Raw genomic sequence first — 18,296 nt, 5'->3', positions numbered from 1 at the left:
GATCTATCTCCATAGATCTTAATCCTTAAGATGTAAGCTGCTTCTCCTAAGTCTATTATGGAGAATTTTATCCGATAACCAAAATTTTCACCGATTGTAGTATAGCTACGTCGTTCCCATTAGTAAAATATCATCGACATATAATACTAAGTAAACGACCAAGCTCCCACTAGTTTACATGTGAAGGCTCATACGATCTCCCACTATCTTACATGTATAGGTTTACAAGACCCTTCTTATAAGTCGTAGGTTCATCGTCTAACACGTGAGCCTCTTCGTCGTCTCCCACTAGAAATCCAAATCTCTTTGGGATTTCATCGGCTCCCACTAGAAATCCAAATCTCTTTGGGATTTGAGGAACTCGACCAGACCTATGAGTTACTAATGTCACCAGTGTCTCATCTTGTGAGACAGATTCGGGTTCCACCATCGCTTCCGGTATGTCAGCTAATCCTTCTTCTTGAACTTCTTCAAGTTCAATCACGCTTTCTACTTGTGTTTCTAGAAGAAACTCTTTCTCTAGAAATACAGTGTTTGGATACTATTACTTTCGATCATCTGAATGATAGAAGTAATATCCTACTGTTTCTTTTCGGAATTCCAATGAAGAAATATTTATCAGATTTAGGGTCTAACTTAATCTGATGTTATGTATTTAACATGTGCTGATACTGGGTTTCCTTTCCAATGAACAATTCAAATGAAATAGAACTTGGCGGTTTTGTGGATACTCGGTTCAAGGTAAATACGGCGGTTTCTAGGGCGTAGCCTTAGAACATCTTTGGAAGAGAGGTTGTGCTCATCATGGATCGTGTTGGAAATTAAGGCTAAGGTATAGCAGCGAAAATATAAAAATTTTAGCCTATTTCCTTTTAACCATAGAATCCGTTAATCATTATTTCATATAAAGAGGGATAAGAAGGAATACCTTTCGATGAACAATCTACCGTTGTTAAAGAAGCGCCCACAATTCTTTTCCGAGTTCCCAAGCACGAAGTATAACACGGTGAGGTTAAGTTAGAATCAACCCTTATGAGATGCAACCAAAATAGATTTCCTCTAATTAACCAACACAAGATCAAAGAGAAAAGGAGATGAATGAGATTAATCAATTGACGGAAGCCGTATGAATTCTTGTCCACGAACTAGGGGATGCGAATTCACTTTCTCTCTCTTAATGTAGGTTTCGAAAATCACAATAAGGGGAGGGGATAGGCTTAGTCAAAATTCTCATAAGGAGGGGGTATATATAGTCACTTGTATCTAAACCCTAGTTAGATAGGAATAGGTTACTTAATAGGAATTCCATTCGGAATAGGATTCCTAATTATTATCTTATAATATATCAAATACATTTAGGATAATAATAAATAACCTAATTGGATAATAATAGGAGTATATTAATCTAATTAAAACTCCTAACTTAATTATCTCTTAATTAATTTAATTCACAAACCTAATCAAATTAGGATTAATGGAATTAAAATAATTCCTTATCTACTATATATAAATTTCGGTCCCCCTCTATATAAATGGGCCTTACTGGGCTCATTTGGGCTTCCATCTATTAATGACATCCATCTCTCTTTTGGTTCCAAGTCTTATGTGTGATCCATTAGGTTCTTACTACTTCTGGCCGTATGCAACTATTAAATTAATTTCTTCAAGAATTATATTTAATCCTTGCATAACGGAATGATGTACTGAGTATGTTATTGGCAATTCTGTAATCATTCCCCCAGAATCCGTTAAGAAGACAGGTTGATTCTGTCGTTAACCCTTCCGTATTAGTTACAGTATAATTCGATCCTTTATCAACTACATCCTTGAACTGAATCTTATGACTATGGGTGATGTCAAGTCACATATAGCGAGACGTTCATTTTACTTGTACAGGCCGAGTCAACTCAAATAGATAGGTTAAGTGAAATCTGTATTTCTACTCTTAAGCTATCACCTTGCAAGGATTTAGAGTCGAGTCTTCCACAAGCGATCCTTGGATGTATCTCCCATTAATCGGGAGTGATAAATGCTCAATCTAATGTATAACTACCCTGACATTACCTCCTGTGACACCCAACCTTTGCAGTTCACACCCCAGAGTCATCTCTGTTAAGGATCGTGGGACCACAGGATCAAAGTCTCACATTCAGTAATTCAGGATGACCAATTAACATTCCTTTGAGTCTGAGGATTAGTTATACCTATTAATACCAATGAGATGAACAGGTGACGAGGAAGAATCTACCCATCCTGTTATCTCAAATCGGATCCCCAATCCTAATGAACGACGTTTCATCGGATCTATGTAACTGCCCAGATATCTATATATATGAAGCTTGTGAGATCAGCTTTCTATCGCTTAAAAGGGATTGCCTTTATATAGTTATAAAACATATATCTCATTAAAACAAATGACATAAAGAACAATTCATTTACATTAAGTTTGTATCCTACAACAATTGTCTATAGGACACTAAACCCCAACATACTCCCACTTGGACTAAAGCCAATTGTTTCTAAAACTTATCCCAGTAGAAGTTAAATGACGATCATGTACTTTCTGGGTTAAAGGCTTTGTCAACGGATCTGCAACGTTGTCCTCTGTAGGTACTCTTTCTATTCTCACATCTCCTCTAGCCACAATCTCTCTAATGATGTGGTATCGCTTTAGGTAGTGCTTGGATGCATTATGAGACCGTGGTTCCTTTGCTTGCGCAATGGCTCCATTGTTATCACTGTACAGAGTAATGGGATTGACAATGTCAGGCACCACTCCTAGTTCTGTAATAAACTTTCTAATCCAAACTGCTTCCTTTGCTGCTTCCGCAGCAGCGATGTACTCTGACTCGGTCGTAGAGAAAGCTACGCTTCCCTGCTTGGAACTTTTCCAACTGACCGCGCCCCCATTCAAGATAAACAGGTATCCTGATTGGGATTTAAAATCATTCTCATCTGTGAGATGACTAGCGTCTGAAAATCCTTCAATTTTCAGATCTCCTTCTCCGTACACTAGGAACATGTCCTTAGTCCTTCTCAAGTACTTAAGAATGTCCTTGACGGCAATCCAATGCTCGTCTCCCGGATTCCCTTGGTAACGACTCGTTACAGATAACGCGAACGCTACGTCAGGTCTAGTGCATAGCATAGCATACATAATCGAACCGATCGCGCTGGCGTACGGGACTACAGCCATGCGTCGTTTGTCATCATCAGTTTTAGGACATTGATGATTGTTTAACTTTACTCCATGTACCATGGGTAAGTTACCTCGTTTCGATTCAAGCATGCTAAACCGATTTAGCACCTTTTCAATGTATGTAGCCTGTGAAAGACCAAGCAGTCTTCGCGATCTATCTCTATAGATCTTTATACCAAGTATATAAGCTGCTTCACCAAGGTCTTTCATTGAGAAGTTACCAGATAACCATACTTTCACCGATTGTAATAGAGCAATGTCATTTCCCATTAACAGTATATCGTCCACATATAGTATGAGAAATGCTATAGAGCTCCCACTTGCTTTCTTGTAAATGCAAGCTTCTTCGCAATTTTGTTCGAAACCAAATTGTTTTATGGTTTCGTCAAAACGCTTGTTCCAGCTTCTAGATGCTTGCTTGAGTCCATAAATGGATCTCTGAAGTTTGCAAACTTTATTTGCATCCTTTGATATGAAACCTTCAGGCTGCATCATGTATACATCCTCAAGCAGGTTTCCATTTAGGAAAGCTGTTTTCACATCCATTTGCCAAATCTCATAATCGTAGTGAGCGGCAATAGCAAGCATGATTCTAATTGATTTGGACATAGCAACAGGAGAGAATGTTTCGTCATAATCAACACCTTGTTTCTAACGATGTCCTTTCGCTACCAACCTAGCCTTGTAGGTGCTAACCTTTCCATCCATGTCAGTCTTCTTTTTGAAGATCCACCTGCACCCAATGGGAATTATCCCTTCGGGTGGATCAACCAAAGTCCACACTTGGTTAGTATACATAGAATCCATTTCAGAATCCATGGCTTCAAGCCATGCTTTAGAATCTGGACTAGTAAGAGCCTCTTCGTAGTTTTTGGGTTCGTCGTCTAACATGGGAACCTCGTTATCATCTCCCACTAGAAAACCATATCTAACTGGGAGTTCACGAACTCTTCGTGATCTACGAATAGGTGCCACTGGAGTCTCATCTAATGGGACTTCTTCGGGTACCTCAACCGCTTCTATTGTTTCAGTCGGTGTTTCTTCCTCTTGAACTTCATCGAGTTCGATCACGCTTCCCTTTTGTGTTTCTTCGAGAAACTCTTTCTCTAAGAAGGTTGCGTATCTGGATACTATTACTTTCTGATCATCTGGATGATAGAAGTAATACCCCATGGTTTCTTTGGGATATCCAATGAAGAAACATTTATCAGATTTAGAATCTAATTTTTCGGACGCTATGCGTTTGACATATGCTGAACAACCCCATACTCTCATAAATGAGAACACAGGTTTCCTACCAATGAACAATTCATATGGTGTGGAACTAGCGGATTTAGTTGGTACTCGGTTCAGGGTGAAGAGGGCAGTTTCTAAGGCATAGCCCCAGAACGATTTTGGAAGTAAAGCCATGCTCATCATGGATCGTACCATATCTAATAGGGTACGGTTTCTCCTCTCGGATACACCATTGTGTTGTGGTGTATAGGGAGGTGTCCATTGTGAGCATATCCCACATTCAGTTAGATAATTCAGAAAATCATCTGAAAGATATTCGCCACCTCGATCGGATCGAAGCGTCTTTATTTTCTTTCCTAATTGATTTTCCACTTCATTCTTGAAGCATTTGAACTTGTCAAAAGCTTCTGATTTGTGCCTCATCAAGTAGATGTAACCATATCGAGTATGGTCATCTATGAAGCTTATGAAGTATCTGAATCCTCCTCTTGCTTGGACGGACATAGGACCGCATACATCTGAATGAATGAGTCCTAGAGTGTCTGATACACGCTCACCTTTATTGCTAAAGGGTGTCTTTGTCATTTTACCTTTTAAACATGATTCGCATGTTTCCAATGATTCGGAATCGATTGGATCTATAAGCCCATCTGAATGTAGCTTTAGCATGCGTCTCTTGTTTATATGGCCTAAACGACAATGCCACAAGTAAGTTGAATTATCTATCTTATGTCTTTTGGTATCAATTGCAAAAACAGGAGTTTTATCATCTAACACATAAATCCCATTTTGTGATATTCCTGAAAAATAAAAGATCGAATCTTTATAAAAATTGCAACTATTGTTCTTTATTGAAATATGAAAACCATCGTCAACAAGACGGCTAATAGAAATAATGTTACGAGACATCTCAGGAACGTATAAACAATTCCTTAATTCTATTACAAGCCCAGAGGGAAAAAGTAAAACATAATCTCCAATTGCGAGGGCGGCAACTCTTGCTCCATTTCCCACTCGCAAGTTTATGCTTCCTTTCTTAAGTTCCTTAGTCTATTTTAGCTCCTGCATATTTGTACAAATATGAGATCCACATCCGGTATCAAGTACCCAAGATTCAGACAATGAAACTGTATTTATTTCAATATAAAACATACCAGATGTAGAAGCACCGCCTTTTCCCTTCTTGAGGGTGGCTAGATACTCCTTGCAGTTTCTCTTCCAATGCCCATCTTTACCACAGAAGTGGCATTCTCCTTTGGGCTTCTTCACTTCCTTTCCCTTGGACACAGCTTTCTTACCTTTCTTGGGATGTTTAGGATTGGGAAAATTCCGTTTCCTTTTCTTCGATCCCTCAATTACAAGGGCCGGTATGGTCTTGTCTTTCTTCATATTGGGCTCAACTGACTTGAGCATGTTTGAGAGCTCTTCAAGAGAGGTTTGCAAGTCATTCATCTGATAGTTCATAATGAACTGTGAATAACTTTCTGGGAGGGATTGAAGAATTAAGTCAACACTTAATTCGTTATCCATCGCAAATCCAATACTAGAAAGTTTGGTAATGTAGCCAATCATCTTGACACAATGTGTCATGACTGATGTGCCCTCTTGCATCCTGCAACGATATAACAGCTTGGATATCTCATAGCGTTCGCACCTGGTTTGTTTCCCAAACAATTCCTTTAGGTGCATGATGATGGAATAGGCATTCATCTCCTCATGTTGCCTTTGTAATTCCGATGTCATCGATGCAAGTATGATGCATCCGGCATGATTGTCATCAGCCTTGTGCTTCTGGTAAGCATCAATTTCCTCGATAGGAGCATCATCTTCAGGGACAGGGGGTATCGATGTATCAAGTACATACCCAATTTTCTCGAACTTTAAAACAATTTTGAGGTTGCGAAACCAGTCGGTGAAGTTTGAACCATTCAGTTTGTTATCGGTAAGAATGTTTTGCAGATTGGTTTTAGTCATGATTTTAAGAGTGTGTGTTTAAACAAAACCTGAGAGTGAGAAAGAGTAAACGTATGTTATTCATTTGCTTTAAAGTATAACAATCTAAAATTATAGGCCTTTTAATTTATTTCAGATTGCTCCCACTATTTTGCCAAATTAATAACCCTCCATATTAATTCGAAGAATTTCACAAATCCTTTAGTGAGCTAGGATCCTAACTCCTGAGATTTCGCCTTGACTTTAGCCAACAAGCTAGTCCCATTTGTTAGGTAGATTCATGCAATCAATCACATCTCGAATGTGATTCCTAGGTTATTGGGTTACTAACCACATTAGTAACTAATATGTCATTCATATTAATCCCAACCATTTTGCCCATTAGTTTATCACAACATGAGTTTGCCCATCCAATTATCATAATCTAATTTAAGTACTACCCCATATTCATGAAAGAACGATTTTCGATAATCCAGGTGTTACCATAAGACCCCGAGCTTGACTTTAGCCAACAACCCAAAGGCCCCCAGTACTGCCGGCTGAATTATAATATTAGGGAGTGGCAACCGATTTTAATAACTTGCTTATTTACTTAACTTTTTAATGAGGGATTTTTATTTAAGTCTCATAATCTAACTTAGTCTTGATTTGCTTTAGCATACATCAGACACACATACATACATACATTGGCGTTATGGACATATCATCTAAATTATTCCGTCGAGCCAGAGACGGAATAAAAGGTCAAACCTAAGGAAATACTAACTATTACATATTTCTCTTTAGGTCCTCCGTCTTCTCCATGGCGCCTTGAAATTACATATTAATTTCTATACTACTATAAGAAAACTTCAATTGAATTGAAGGGAATCAGATGAGAGGAGAAATTACAATAGATAGTAGAAAGGCAGGACGCGCAGGCCCTATTTCAAAAATACCAAAAGACTAAAAGATGGTCCAAATATGTCCATAACTCCAAACATGCAAAGACTCAATTAAATAAATTTAATTGGTTGATTACATAACCGTCTTATGTAATATTTAGGTTAATCACATTAACTCGTCAAATTAACTTTCATCTAATTTTACATCTTATCGTTTCGTATCTTTATATTAACCCTTAGATTAATATAACCATATAAAACGTCGATTATGCATGTCCCAATTATTTTGATTTCAATTCATTTAACGCTTTGATTTACAACTTGGTAAAAACAAACTTTTAAACGAATTTTTCATTCGATAATCAAAACAGAAAACTATTGATTTCCGAAACATATATATATATATATATATATATATATATATATATATATATATAAATTATTTACAAGCCGATTTTAACAATTAAAATCAAGTGGGATTCGGGCTAGGGCCCGAAACTGGGATGCTGCCGTTTGGCAGCAGCCCCGCGGCTGCGCACGCGGCTGCTACCGCGAGGCAGCAGCCGCGCGACAACGGCTGGTCACGCCGTGAGGCGCGACCCGAGCCGCTGTCGTATATTTTTTTTATATAAAATATAAATATATATATCAGTTTTTAAAACGATTTTAAAAACGATTTTCAGAAATAGGAAAAACTACAATAGATTTCCGTTTTATCTTTTAGAATTAATAAAACTAATTTTATTAACCTAACTATAAAACAAATAGATTTTGTTATAATGATTATCAACCGAAATAATTAGGAACATACGCATAATCAATTTTAATTAACAATTAACTAAAATTTATTTATCTTTAGAATTAATTAACCAAACAATTTGTTAATTAATCCTAACCATAAATATTTATTCAATCCTATTGAAAAACTTCTAAATTTTCATATATGAAATAACGGATTTAACGATGGCTCTGATACCACTGTTGGAAATTAAGGCTAAGGTATAGCAGCGGAAATATAAAAATTTTAGCCTATTTCCTTTTAACCATAGAATCCGTTAATCGTTATTTCATATAAAGAGGGATAAGAAGGAATACCTTTCGATGAACAATCTACCGTTGTTAAAGAAGCGCCCACAATTCTTTTCCGAGTTCCCAAGCACGAAGTATAACACGGTGAGGTTAAGTTAGAATCAACCCTTATTAGATGCAACCAAAATAGATTGCCTCTAATTAACCAACACAAGATCAAAGAGAAAAGGAGATGAATGAGATTAATCAATTGACGGAAGCCGTATGAATTCTTGTCCACGAACTAGGGGATGCGAATTCACTTTCTCTCTCTTAATGTAGGTTTCGAAAATCACAATAAGGGGAGGGGATAGGCTTAGTCGAAATTCTCATAAGGAGGGGGTATATATAGTCACTTGTATCTAAACCCTAGTTAGATAGGAATAGGTTACTTAATAGGAATTCCATTCGGAATAGGATTCCTAATTATTATCTTATAATATATCAAATACATTTAGGATAATAATAAATAACCTAATTGGATAATAATAGGAGTATATTAATCTAATTAAAACTCCTAACTTAATTATCTCTTAATTAATTTAATTCACAAACCTAATCAAACTAGGATTAATGGAATTAAAATAATTCCTTATTTACTATATATAAATTTCGGCCCCCCTCTATATAAATGGGCCTTACTGGGCTCATTTGGGCTTCCATCTATTAATGACATCCATCTCTCTTTTGGTTCCAAGTCTTATGTGTGATCCATTAGGTTCTTACTACTTCTGGCCGTATGCAACTATTAAATTAATTTCTTCAAGAATTATATTTAATCCTTGCATAACGGAATGATGTATTGAGTATGTTATTGGCAAGTTTGTAATCATTCCCCCAGAGTCCGTTAAGAAGACAGGTTGATTCTGTCGTTAACCCTTCCGTGTTAGTTACAATATAATTCGATCCTTTATCAACTACATCCTTGAACTGAATCTTATGACTATGGGTGATGTCAAGTCACATATAGCGAGACGTTCATTTTACTTGTACAGGCCGAGTCAACTCAAATAGATAGGTTAAGTGAAATCTGTATTTCTACTCTTAAGCTATCACCTTGCAAGGATTTAGAGTCGAGTCTTCCACAAGCGATCCTTGGATGTATCTCCCATTAATCGGGAGTGATAAATGCTCAATCCAATGTATAACTACCCTGACATTACCTCCTGTGACACCCAACCTTTGCAGTTCACACCCCAGAGTCATCTCTGTTAAGGATCGTGGGACCACAGGATCAAAGTCTCACATTCAGTAATTCAGGATGACCAATTAACATTCCTTTGAGTCTGAGGATTAGTTATAACTATTAATACCAATGAGATGAACAGGTGACAAGGAAGAATCTACCCATCCTGTTATCTCAAATCGGATCCCCAATCCTAATGAACGACGTTTCATCGGATCTATGTAACTGCCCAGATATCTATATATATGAAGCTTGTGAGATCAGCTTTCTGTCGGACAGAAGACATTGTTACATACAAGTCTCAACAGTGATATATCAATCCTAAACATATCACTTGACTTGGGGTGGTTTTAAGTTTATTAGTTTATTATAAAGTTTTGTCTCACTTCATGCTTGTATGAACACTTTATAATCACTTTAAACAAACTTACGGATTTCTTTTTATTAGACTTTATTTAGTGCTTAAAAGGGATTGCCTTTATATAGTTATAAAACATATATCTCATTAAAACAAATGACATAATGAACAATTCATTTACATTAAGTTTGTATCCTGCAACAATTGTCTATAGGACACTAAACCCCAACAGATCGTACTATATCCAATAGAGTAAAATTTCTCCTTTCAGATACATCGGGGTGTATACGAAGGAGTCCATTATGAGCGAATCCTATATTCAATTTAGATAATTCAGAAAAATCATTAGAAAGATATTCTCTACGACGATCTAATCGAATCACTATAATATTCTTTCTTGTTTGTTTTTCTTACTTCATTCTTGAAGCATTTGAACTTTCTCAAAAGCTTCTGACTCATGCTTCATCAAGTAGATGAATCAATATCTGGTATGATCATCTTATGAAGCTAATGAAGTGATTGAACCTTTCTCTTGCTTGTGTTTGACGTATGACTACATACATCTGAATGTACTAGTCTTAGAGTGTCTGATACACATTCTCATTTTTTGCTAAAGCGTGTCTTTGTCATCTTTCTTTTAAACAAGACTTACATGTGCCCATTGATTCAAAATCAACCGAGTCTATAAGCCCATCTTGATGCAGCTTAGACATGTGTTTCTTGCTTACATGGCCTAGGTGACTATCCCAAGTAAGTTGAATTATCTATCCTTTAAAAGTAAAAGCACCATCATGACCCTTCTTCTAGAGAGAGTCTAAGTACTTCTTACAGTTCCTCTTCCAATTCCCTTCTTTACCATATTGGTGGCATTCCCTTATTGCTTTTATTGACTTGGGTTTAATGCATTTGTTCTTCTTGGAATCTTTCGAATTGGGAAACTTCATTTTCTCTCGTGAGATCCCTCAATAACAAGTGTTGGCATCACTTTCTTAAGATTTGGGCTCAACTGACTTGAGCATATTCAAGAGCTCTTCTAGAGAGGTCTCTGAGTTTATTCATCTGACAGTTCGAGATGAACTTATGAATAAATCTCTAGGAGGGATTGTAGAACTAAGTCAACACTTAATTCATTATCCATCACAAATCTAATACTAGAAAGCTTTGGTGATGTAGTCAATCATCTTGACACAAAGTGCCACAACAGAAGAACCTTCTTGCATCTTGGAGCGAAACATTCATCGCTATCTCATGTAGGAAAATAGACAAGCATAGGCATAGCGGAATAATAAAATTTTATCTATTTTATCTATTTCCCTTTTCCAGGATCTGTTAATTGTTATTTCATATAAAGAGGGATAGAAAGTAATACCTTTATTGAAGAACTGTCTACCGTTGCAAACGAAGTGCCCACAACTTGTTATTATCTAATCTAAGTCTTTTGGTATCAATTGTGAAAGCAGAAACTTTATCATTCAAAATATAAATCCCATTTAATGATATTCCTGAAAAATAGAAAATGTTATTTCTATAAAATTCACAACCATTGTTCTTAATTGAAACATGAAAGCCATCATCAAGTAGACAGCTAATAGAAATAATGTTATGAGACATCTCTGGAACATACAAACAGTTCCTTAATTCTATTACAAGCCCAGAGGGCAAACTCAAAACATAATCTCCAATTACGAGGGCGACAACTCTTGCTCCATTTCCTACTCACAAGTTTATGTCTCCTTTCTTTAATTCCCTAGTCTGCTTTAGTTCCTGCATATTCATACAAATATGAGATCCACACCCGGTATCTAATACCCAAGATTCAGACTGCAAAATTGAGTTAATTTCAATATAGAACATACCAGAAGTTGAAGCACCATCCTTTCCCTTCTTGAGAGAAGCTAGGTACTCCTTGCAATTTCTCCTCCAATGCCCATCTTTACCATAGAAGTGGCATTCCCCTTTGGGCTTCTTGACTTACTTTCCTTTGGCCTGGGGTGACTTGCCTCCCTTGTTCTTCTTAGGATATTTAGGACTGGGAAAATTCCCTTTCCTCTTCTTTGATCCCTCAATCACAAGAGCGGGTACCACCTTATCTTTCTTCAGGTTGGGCTCAACAGTCTTGAGCATATTGGCAAGCTCTTCAAGAGAGGTGTGTAAGTCATTCATTTGGTAGTTCATGGTGAACTGTGAATAACTATCCGGGAGGGATTGAAGAAGCAAGTCTACACTTAGTTCATGATCCATCGCAAAGCCAATACTTGAAAGTTTGGTGATATAGCCAATCATCTTGACACAATGTGTCATAACAGATGTGCCCTCTTGCATCCTGCAGCGAAACAACGGTTTTGATATCTCAAAACGTTCGCACCGAGTCTGTTTTCCAAACAACTCCTTTAAGTGCATGACAATAGAATAGGCATCCATCTCCTCATATTGCCTTTGCAGATCTGGTGTCATCGATGCAAGTATGATGCACCCGGCGTGTTCATCATCGGATTTATGCTTCTGATAGGCATCAATCTCTTCAATGGGTGCATCATCGGCCGGGAGAACGGGTATCAATGTATCCAGTACATACCCTATCTTTTCGAACTTCAAAACAATTTTGAGGTTACGAAACCAGTCGGCAAAGTTTGAACCATTCAACTTGTTATCGGTAAGGATATTTCTTAGATCGGTTTTCGACATGATTGTTTTTAGAGTACGATTTGATAAAATTAATCTGAGAGTGAGAAAAGTGACGGATGTTATTCATTTGTTTAATTCACTTACAATTTAAATACGTTGGACTTTTATGTTTTAAATTGCTCCCACTATTTTACCAAATTCATAACCATCTACATTAATTCGAAGGATATTCACAATTCCTTTAGTGAGCTAGAATCCTAACTCCTGAAATTTCACCTTGAGTTTACTCAACAAGCTAGTTTCATTAATTAGGTAGATTCATGTAATCAATCACATCAAAACATGTGATTTCTAGGTTGTTGGGTTACTAACCACATTAGTAACTGATATGTGTCGTCTATCAATCCCAACCATATTGCCCTTTAGGTTAGAACAACATGAGTTTACTCATCCAATTATTCTATCCTAATTTAAGTATTACCCCATATTCGTGAAAAATAATTTTTCGATAATTCAGGTGTTACCATAAGATCCCGAGCTTGAGTTTACTCAACAACCCAAAGGCCCCCAGTACTGCCGGTTGAATTATAATATTAGGGAGGGGCAACCGATTTTAATAACTTGCTTATTTACTTAACCTTTGATTAGTGAGGGATTTTATTTAAGTCTCATAATCTAACCTAGTCTTGATTTGCTTTAGCACATATCAAACATTCATACATTCAACATTGACAATTATGGACATATCTTTAAGTTTATTCCATTGAGCCAGAAACAGAATAAAGGGTCACCCTAGGGAAATACTAACTATTACATATTTCTCTTTGGGTCCTCCGTCTTCTCTTTGGGTCCTCCGTCTTCTCCTTGGCGCCTTGAATTACAACAATATTCTATTTCTAAGAAACTTCAATTTAGTTGAAGGGATTTGGATGAGAGGAGAAATACAATAGAGAGTAAGAGAATGCAGGACATGCAGGTCCTATTTAAATACCAAAAGACTAAATAACGATTATAGAGGGTCTAATATGTCCATAACGCCAAACATGCATAGACTCAATTAAACTAAATTTAATTAGTTGATTACATAAACTATTTATGTAATATTTGAGTTAATCAAATTAACAACTTAAATTAATTTTCATCCAATTTTTAATTATGCATATCCTTTTTTTTTTTGAAACAAGATGAATATTCATTCCTTAAATCGAATCAGTAACAATAGTTTCCTGCAACCAAACCGGAGTAGAAAAAGAAACGAACTCGCTAGCATTGGACAGGGCATGTCGTGCAACAACATGAGCACCCCTGTTCACTAGACGTGGAGAGAAAGACACTTTATAATCGTGTCGACTGCTTAACAAAAACTTACAATCCTGAATAATTGACCCATAAACTGACAAATCTGGGTCAACCGATTTGACACTATTAACCACAATCAACGAGTCACTTTCAAATAATACATTAATACAATTAAGATAAACACAATCTGCATATCCTAATTAATTCGTATAATCAAATCAAATTATTATATTCTGAAACATATGTATATATATATATATTTAAAACCGGTCTTTTAAAACTCCTTTTAAAAACGGTACCATCGATTGGGTCGGACCGATTTAATCGGTCCAACCCTATGGTATAGCTGCTGCCGTAGGGCAGCAGCTAGCGGCCAGGCGCTGCTGCCTCAGCGGCAGCAGCGTCCGCCGCTACTGGTTGCTGCCGCAAGGCAGCAACCAGTCGCAATAGCGGTCGGGGTTGCCGCCTCGCGGCAGCGACCCCGAACAGCTATTGATATTTTTTTTATTAGATATATATATATATATATATATAATTGTTCTAAAACAGTTTCAAAACAATTTTCAGAATATTAAAACAGTTTTATCTTTTAGATTTAATAAAACAAAACGTTTTAATTATCTAACTATAAAACCTTTAGGTTTTGTTTAAACGATTATCAACCGAAATAATCAGGAACTATGCATAATCAGTTTTAATTAACAAGTAATTAAAACTTATTTATCGTTAGATTAATTGAACTAGCCGATTAATTAATTTGTCCTAACAATAAATCTATTCAATCTGATTGAATAACCCTTTTATTTACATATATGAAATAACAGATTAACATAGGCTCTGATACCAATGTAGGAAAATAGACAAGCCTAGGCATAGCGGAATAATAAAATTTTATCTATTTCTCTTTTTCAAGATCTGTTAATTGTTATTTCATATAAAGATGGATAGAAAGTAATACCTTTATTGAAGAACTATCTACCGTTGCAAACGAAGTGGCCACAACTTGTTATTATCAACTTGTGAACCATGAACATTTGATTCAACACAAAAACAAAACTAATCAGTAATCAACCTTTAATAAATAGCAATCGCAATGATTGCCTCTAACAGAAATCGATACGAGATCAAAGAGGGAGTAAGAAATAAAGTAGATTAGCCGAGACAACGACGGAACAATTCCTTCTCCTCCTTTTCTGTAGTTGTTGGCCGAAATACTGAGGTTAGGGGGTCTATTTATAGACTTCCGAAACCCTAATCCCAGTTGTGTTAGGAATTTAATTAATTGGAATCTTATTCTGAATAGGATTCCTAATTAGATAATTAAATAAATACTTTAATATTATCTAAACAATAACTAATTATATTTAGATAATTATTATTAATCAAATTAATAATTAATTAATGCTAGGGATAATTAATTAGAGTTTTAATTGCATAAAATATCCAATTAATATTATCAGATAATTCTTTAGTTTAATTCATAATCATAATCTAATTATAATTATTAAACTAAATTAATATCTCTAACTAATATGTAAATTTCGGCCCATGTGTCTGTGTCCCGCTAATTACGTTTTCGTTCTCCGATTCCAAGTCTCATATGCGACCCATTAGGTTCTTTATTGCCACTAGCCGTATATATCCTTTGAAATTATTCATCACGATTAATTCCAACATATATAACGGAATACCGTCGCGAGCTGTTACTAGCAGAACCTATGATATTCCCTCAGAGCAATTAAGAAGTCAGGTTGATAACTGACGTTAATCTTTCTGTATTAGGTACAGTATAATACGATCCTTTATCAACTATATCATGTCGGTCAATTCCTTATAACCATGGAATGTGTCAAGGTTACATATAACGAAGAGTCCGGTTTTACTTGTACAGGTTGAATTCACTCTGAAAAGATAAGTTAAGTGAAATGTTCATTTCTACTCTTAACTGTATCACCTTGCAAGGATTTCAGTCAATTCACCACAAGCGGCCATTTGGATATATCTCCCACTTACCGGGAGTGACGAATGCTCAATCTGACATTAACTATTCTGCAATTACTTTGTGTGATACCCAACCCTGCTCTCATACACCCTAGGCTCTCACCTATTGGATCGTGCTTGCACAGAATCAAAGTATCAGACTCCATAATCCAGAATCACTAATTAACGAATGTTTGAGTCTGAGGATTAGTTATACTTACTAATACCAATGAGATGAACAGTTGACACATTAGATAAATCAATCCATTCTGTTATCTCAAGTCGGGTCCCAATCCTAATGAACTCCTTCACCGGATCCATGTAACTGTCTAGATATCCGAATATCTAAAGCTTGTGAGTTCAGCTTTCTGTCTCGACAGAAAACACTATTACATGCAAGTCTCAACAGTAATATGCCAACCCCTATAACATATCACTTGACTTGGGTTTACTTTAAGTCTATTGGTCTATTATAAAGTACAGTCTCACTTCATGCTTGTATGAACACTTTATAACTACTTAAATAAACTTAGGGTTACTTTCTTTATGAAAGATTCTTGCCTTTATATATAGTTTCATTTTAATGATATATATCTTATTAATCAAATGATCAAATAAACAATTTATTCATTAATATTAATATCCTAAAACAATTGCCTTGAGGACACTAAACTCCAACATCTCATAGCGTCCGCATTTGAGTATGTTTCTCAAAACACCTCTTCCAAGTGTATAACCATGGAATACGTATCCATGTTCTCATGTTGCTTTTGTAGCTCTAGTGCCATAACTGCAAGTATGATACATCCTGTACGTTCGTCATCTGATTGGTGCTTCCGGTAAACAGCAATCCTCTTAACAGGAGCATCATCAACAAGGACATTGGGTATTGACGTATCTTAATACATACCCAATCTTTTCGAACTTCAAAACAATTTTGATGATGGGTATCAGTGTATCTTAATACATACCCAATCATTTCGAAAACAATTTTGAGTTTGCCAAAATAGTTGGTGAATTTTGAACTATTCAATTTGTTATCGGTTAAAATATTACGTAGATCCATTTTAGATATGATGATTCAAAGTATTTACTTGAGAGTGAGATAGAGTGACGGATGTTATTCATTTGCTTAATTCATTTACAATTTAAATACGTTGGTCTTTTATGTTTTTAAATTGCTCCCACTATTTTACCAAATTAATAACCCTCAATATTAATTTGAAGAATTTCACAAATCCCTTAGTGAGCTAGAATCCTAACTCCTGAAATTTTACCTTGAGTTTGCTCAACAAGCTAGTTTCATTCATTAGGTAGATTCATGCAATCAATCACATCAACTATGTGATTCCTATGTTATTGGGTTACTAACCACATTAGTAACTGATATGTTTTGTTTATCAATCCCAACCATATTGCCCATTAGGTTAGAACAACATGAGTTTGCTCATCCAATTATTCTAACCCAATTTAAGTATTACCCCATATTCGTGAAAACGATTTTCGATAATTCAGGTGTTACCATAAGACCCCGAGCTTGAGTTTGCTCAACAACCCAAAGGCCCCCAGTACTGTCGGCTGAATTATAATATTAGGGAGGGGCAACTGATTTTAATAACTTGCTTATTTACTTAACTTTTAATTAGTGAGGGATTTTATTTTAAGTCTCATAATCTAACCTAGTCTTGATTTGCTTTAGCATACATCAGACACATACAATTTACATTGGCGGTTATGGACATATTATCTAAATTATTCCGTCGAGCCATAAACAGAATAAAAGGTCAACCCTAGGGAAATACTAACTATTACATATTTCTCCTTCAAGTTCTCCGTCTTTTCCTTGGCGCCTTGATTTACAACAATATTTAATTTCTATACTACTTTAGAATACTTCAACTAATTTGAAGGGATTTAGGTGAGAAGAGAAATACAATGGAGAGTAGATAAGGCAGGACTCGCATGTCATATTTTCAAAATACAAAAAGACTAAATAACAATTATAGAGGGTCCAAATATGTCCATAACTCCAAACATGCAAAGACTCAATTAAATAAACTTAATTGGTTGATTACATAAATTGTTTATGTAATATTTTAGTTAATCAAATTAACTCTTAAATTAATTTTATTATCAATTTAGTCCTTTACTTAACTTTTCTATCAAATTAACCTTTAATTAAATTTTGTATCATTTCTATTTTATTCTAATTAAAATATATCAAACATAGACTTAATTAGACTTTTCAAAATATAACTATACAAAATATCAATTATTTGTGTTCAATTATTTTACCAAAATTATTTACCGTGTTTAATTCAACCGTATCCCATACAAATAATTAAACATCAAATAACTTCGCAAAATCAATTCCAAAACACAACTTTTAGGACGAGAGATTATTAAATTATTGTGTTTAACTATTTTACCGAAACTGTTTAATGTGTTTAACTAGTATATCAAGTATAATTATTAAGCACAAAACAGTTTGCAAAATCAAATTAAAAC

Source organism: Euphorbia lathyris, chromosome 9, assembly GCF_963576675.1.
Source record: "Euphorbia lathyris chromosome 9, ddEupLath1.1, whole genome shotgun sequence".
Lineage (NCBI taxonomy): Eukaryota > Viridiplantae > Streptophyta > Magnoliopsida > Malpighiales > Euphorbiaceae > Euphorbia > Euphorbia lathyris.
Note: the sequence above shows the minus strand (reverse complement) of the source record.